Here is a 5,945-nt window from a genome sequence, read left to right on the forward strand (position 1 = left end):
TAATTAAAATGAATATTAATTACAGAAAAAATTACTATATGACAATTTAATGAAAATGTATTCCATTATAAATATATAGTATGCAAACCTTATACATATAATATGCAAACCTTATACAGTCAATCCAAAATATAAATAATATAAATAACTGTATAAAATATAAATAATTGTATATAATTAATAATTATGTTTCATTTTTCAAGTACACTTTTTATCTGATGTTGTCATCTTAATATTCTTATTTCATGCTTTTTAGGATCTCTTACAAAAGGCAAAAATAAAAAGAGCAAAAATCAGAAATCCTGCTGTATTGAACTTATAATTTACAATACCTGATTTTATGAAAATTTTCATAAATTCAACAAAAGTAAATCTTAATAACAAATATTAATAAACATCTTGATACGTAATATTTCATAATACATCATATTTACCTATTTTGAGTGAATATTTCATTATATTTATTATTTAAGTAAAAAAATAATAAAACTACACGGCCCTTTATGCTATATAAAACAGATTGCGTAGGCTATTGGTGAATTCATAAACTAATTTTCATGTAAAGTATAGCACCGTCCAGTCCATCAAATTACAGACTTTATTGTCTATTGTCAGTGGGTTTTTGAGGGGGACAGTCATGTCCCAACTCCTGTCGCAGTACTTGCGCATGCGCACACATCCTCGCCCAGCCGCACCGAACGCGGCCGAAGAAAGCCGATGGGAAACTGTCGGCGGCGCACTATTTGGCAGGAAGGCTTCGTGCACGGCGCCAGTGGCGCCAGACAGCGGAGCACTATATGGCAGCGGAGGAGGGGAGGGCTAGAGCTCGGCCGCATTCGGGGCCGCCTGCGCTCATCAAACGCTGCTCATTGAACACAGTGAGGCAGAGCTGGAGTGGAAATATTTTTATGCCGCAATATGCGTGAATTTCTAAAATAAACCCGGGGTAAGCGAGCATCCATGCCACAAATGACACATTTATGCATTGCACTTGAATAAAAAGCGAAATGCGACAAAATTGAGCTCAGAGCTGCAGTGGAGGGAGTGAAGGGGGTTTTGGGGCGATGCTTGATCCAGACGTTTCTGTTGAAAATGTTTTTTCTTGTGCTAGTCAGTCCCAAATATATATAATCTTTTATATTTTTAATGATTCTAGAAATAAACTTTTTATCTGACCTTACAGAGTGAAATGTCTATAAATATAAAATAAATATATAATATGACTTTAATATGCATTTATATATTTATACTGTTGAAAATGTTTTTCTTGTGCTTCCTTTGTTTCTGCTGCGGGATTGTAAATAAGAGCTTGAGCCAAAATGGCGGCTGGTGCCGTTGAGCTGCGTCGAGCTAGGAGCTATTGCACTGCGTTTAGCCACACACTTTTATAATTTAACGCTCTTTTATGGCTTTCTTTCCCCTTTTGGATGATTTGTATGCAGTCGTAGCATTTAGGATAAGATACCTGGCTGCGTTGGAGGTGAATATGTAGCGTTTAATGAAGAGAGTTAGCGAGATGGAGTCAGTTAGCCAGACAGATTTGAATGTTTCTAATGACAAATTGCGATTTTGTGTTCACAAAACGCGCACTTATTGCTCTTTTCTGTCTTGTGTTGATCGTTAAATGGCTAAATACGATCTGTATGCAATGTAATGCTTTCTTTAGTCCTCCATGTTAGCTGGTAACGTTATCTCTCTCTAATGCCTTTTTTCTTCAAAAAGGAGGATTTTGTACACATACAGGCTGTTATTCATGTGTGTAAATTTGGTCGTTTTCACCAAAACTAGACAACTTGCCTGTTAATGGCAGCACTGAAACCCAATCTGGCCAACTGATCTCACTGCATTGTTGAAGGATCTGGCAAATGTGAAATGTAAGGTCTTGAATTCATTAGTCTCATCTGATGCTCAGTGATCAGGTTGCATTGAGAAAGTCTGCTGAATTTCCATGAGGAACAACGACCTGAATCTTTCTGGGGGTTTGTTTGGAAGGGGCCGGCGGTTCATTTGTATTTCATGACAGTCTGCTGAAGAGTTTTGTAGGGCACCTCTGGAGGATTAATTGATCAATTAGGCAGAGAAACAGCCACTGCAGTGGGCTTGATAGTACTATTTTTGTGGACCAACCACTCCAAATTAAGCGAAACATAATCCTATATATGTGAATGTGTAATGCATGCATACTTTTATTTGTATATCTTGTTTCGTTATGGCTCTAAAACTATCATTTTCCTTTTGTATCCTTTCCCTGGTTTCAATTGGTCAGTCCCACCACGTTATGGATACTGTTCAATAACAGCATTTTTCTGCATCATTGAGCTGTAAATTCTCTGGCTTTAATTGCATTCAGCATTGTCAGACGCTGTCATTATAGCAGCCACTGGCCAACATTTGATACAGCTCAGTACTTTTGCCTCTACAAAATATATTAGATTCTCATATGCTGGAAAATGCATTTATTGCATATACAGAATTGCTTCATCATCCATGCGCAGGTCTTTAACGCAACACCATCGAGTTCAGTTATAGCCACGATTTTGCTCAGCATTGGAGATCCATTATCATGAGTGTGGGTTTATGTAAAATATAGTTAACTTCAGCCACAATTTATTAGCCAGGGAAAAGTGTAGGCCAGACCTGTCAAGAACATGTCTGGGTCTAGTTTCACCTCAGAAAATAAGAAATGTTTTGCTTAAAGAAAATGATTGCAGTTTTACCCTAGATTTTAATGTGAGAAAACAGAACATATAGCGTATTTGTGCATTATGATGGTATTTGTGTTGCCTTTAATTGATGTTGCATTGAATTAAAGCAATGTAATTCAGCAGAAATACTGTAATTTAGCGTAAGAACCTAAAGAGAACCACCATTGAAAATAATTACAATAATATACTTGTGTGTAGACTTGTGCCGGTATTCGGTAATGCGATATATCACGGTAATGAATATGCACAATATTGTTATCGTGGGCACTACTAAATACCGTGAATAATTATATAGTACAAATTATTCAGAATTTTGAATGCATTTTAAGGTTATACTGTATTATGACAGCACTTTTTTAAATTAAATTTCAATACCTTGATAATACCGTATACCGTGATAAAAGCATTAGCAATTAATCGCAACATGAAAATTTGATACCGGCATATCCCTACTTGTGTGGATACATTTGGAAGCAGAACTTTACATTTTCATCTTAATCTGTTCATCTTAATTTTTAAAATAAATCTTAATACTGAATTTTTAAATTCTTGAATGTTGGGCTGAACTGTCTTTGTGTTTTTGTCAATTTCACCCAATGTTATGAAAAATATAGCAGCAGAAACTGAAATAAGAGTTGGTTTGAAAGGTGCATGAGGGATATTTTAAATATATTGAGGACAAAACATTGCAAAAACACTCAGGTCAAGTGTCTTAATAACTTCGGCATCATCTCAACATCTTTATCTAAAAGAAACATGGCAGGATGCCTTAAAAAAGGAGGACTGACCTTGAGTTAATGTTCCTGTCTAGCTTGTTATTTTCGTGGCAGTTACAGGCTGTAAAATTTAAAATGGAAGCAGTATTATTTGAGTCCTGCTGTGTTGGAAAATAGCAATAAATGCATGTTCTGGTGTATTTTTATGCATTTTACACATTTGTAAAAAAAATATTGAGGTTGGATTGCACTAGGTCGTGTTCATGTGCAATGGACTGTTTTATAAAACATGTTATGGTTTTGATTCAGTTGGACGGTCTGGTAGAATAAATGAGTTTGCTGACATGGTGTAAGGAAGCCCCGAGCTCCCTGCGCTTGTAGCGTACTCCTGTTGTGTTGTATAACGGCGTCTGCTTGGCTTCCTGAATAATGCAAGTCTCATGTCATGGCTCATTTGCTCCCCTTTCTTTGGTATTTTGAGTTTTGGGATGTCAGATGGGTGCAATTTTTACTGAATGCCGATTTGCAAAGCATGAACCTTTACATGGGGTTGAAATTAGAGCCCGACCGATATATCGTTTTGCCGATATTATCGGCCGATATGAGCCTGTCGCCGATATATCGGTATCGGCGAATATGCCGTGGATATGATTTTTTTTTTTTACAGAACATATAATGCAGATAAAATGCTTGAAATGGTGTAATTACTTAGTTTGTCCAGCAGAGCGCGTGCGCTCCATTGTTTGCTACTGGCGACCTGGATGAAACACTTTAAAGCTTATTTACTCCCTAATATCGGTATCGGCCCCAAAAAAACCATATCGGTCGGGCTCTAGTTGAAATTTCATCAACAGTCACATATGAGTCTATTTACCATTTTTTTTTACGTTTCAGGATTCAACTTTTCAAGGATTAAGTTATTGTCTGAAATATATTTCACAGGAATAGTTCATCCAAAAATGAACATTCTGTCATTTAGGGATATGCCGGTATCAAATTTTCATGTTGCGATTAATTGCTAATGCTTTTATCACGGTATACGGTATTATCAAGGTATTGAAATTTAGTTTTAAAAAAGTGCTGTCATAATACAGTATAACAGGTTTATTTAACTTTTTTCTTATAACAAAAATAACTGAACATTTAAATGCAATAAAGCAATACAGAAAAATGTAAAAGTTAAAAGTTTTACACAGATTAAAGTGCAAAAGAACTATAAAGACCAATAGGTATCACTTTACAATAAGACCTCATTAGTTAACCTTTAGTTAATGCATTAACATTCACAATGAGCAATAGCAACATTTGCTACAGAAGTTATTAATCATTGTTTAAAAAATACAAGTCGTAGTTCATGTTAGCTCATTAAATAACACAGCTGCAACTCTCGATTTTAACATCCTGTTATTAAATATCGGAATACCTAAGATTAATGAATGTTCAGAAGAATTTTTCATTGGCAGTTTAACTAATGAATTAACTAATGTTAACTAATGAAGCCCTAATGTAAAGTGTGACCGAACAATAAAGAATCAAAACACTTTCAAACAATATCTAGGGCATGTTGTAGTCCAGATTAAAATGTAAAAAAAGTTTGAAAATAAATAGCCTATTAAGTCTAAATATTTAAGTATTTGGCGCTGTGATGAACATCATAGCAAATACACAAATCTGAATGGCTGTTTAAATCATTTAAACACCTTTCAGAAACAGAAAGTAGTGCAGCGGCTTTGTTTACAGGGTTTCCGGGGTAACGGCTGCATTTAAATGAATTATTATTATTATTATTATTATTATTATTATTATTATTATTATTATTATTATTATTATTATTATTATTATTATTATTATTATTATTATTATTATTATTATTATTATTATTATTATTATTATTATTATTATTTCTGCAGTTTAGCGCCATCTGCTGTCAGAGAGTGAAAGTGCGCTTTCATCCAGAGCGTCTCTCACGTTCCGCCATGTGCTTCTCGTCCGCGCACTTGTTTACATCAGAGTGCGCACGCGTCTTTCACACAGCATGTGCATTTTGACCAGTTTATGGGAAAAGTATTCTTAAAATGCATTCAAAATTCTGAATAATTTGTAATATATAATTATTCACGGTATTTAGAAGTGCCCACGATAACAATATCGTGCATATTCATTACCGTGATATATCGCATTACAGAATACAGGCACAAGTCTATGTGCAAACAAAAAAAATGTACAGAAAAAAAAGCATTCAGCGCACAGTGCAAAGTAAATGAAAAAAATGGCTATAAAGCATGTACTTATACACTCGAGTTGGCATATGGTTATTGTGTTTGCATTGTTTCACATGTTCATGTTGGAAAAAAAAACACATGTACATCAACATGATCGGGTGAAAGCTGGCTCCTTATGTGGTGTGTCCACCAAAGCGTTTGTAGCCAGCTGAAAATGTCAGGTGCTCGTCTGAAAATTCCTTTGCTGTGAACACTTGCAAGTAGGGCTGGGTTTTGACACAAATTTCACGATTCGATTCGAT

The 5,945-nt window shown here is 35.1% G+C and overlaps 1 protein-coding gene across 1 annotated transcript in view; it reads left to right on the forward strand.

The window, feature by feature from the left end:
* Nucleotides 1-565: 565 nt before the first annotated feature.
* The window catches only part of LOC107751853 (spindlin-1-like), a 14,542-nt gene continuing 9,162 nt past the window's right edge, over nt 566-5,945 (forward strand). Inside the window, exon 1 of the mRNA XM_016567623.1 lies at nt 566-946. The gene's annotated coding sequence lies outside the window, so the exon portion shown is untranslated. The remainder of the gene's footprint in view (nt 947-5,945) is intronic.

The sequence above is a fragment of the Sinocyclocheilus rhinocerous genome, unplaced genomic scaffold (genome assembly GCF_001515625.1).
Source record: "Sinocyclocheilus rhinocerous isolate Xijiao unplaced genomic scaffold, SAMN03320098_v1.1 scaffold2207, whole genome shotgun sequence".
In the NCBI taxonomy this organism is placed as follows: domain Eukaryota; kingdom Metazoa; phylum Chordata; class Actinopteri; order Cypriniformes; family Cyprinidae; genus Sinocyclocheilus; species Sinocyclocheilus rhinocerous.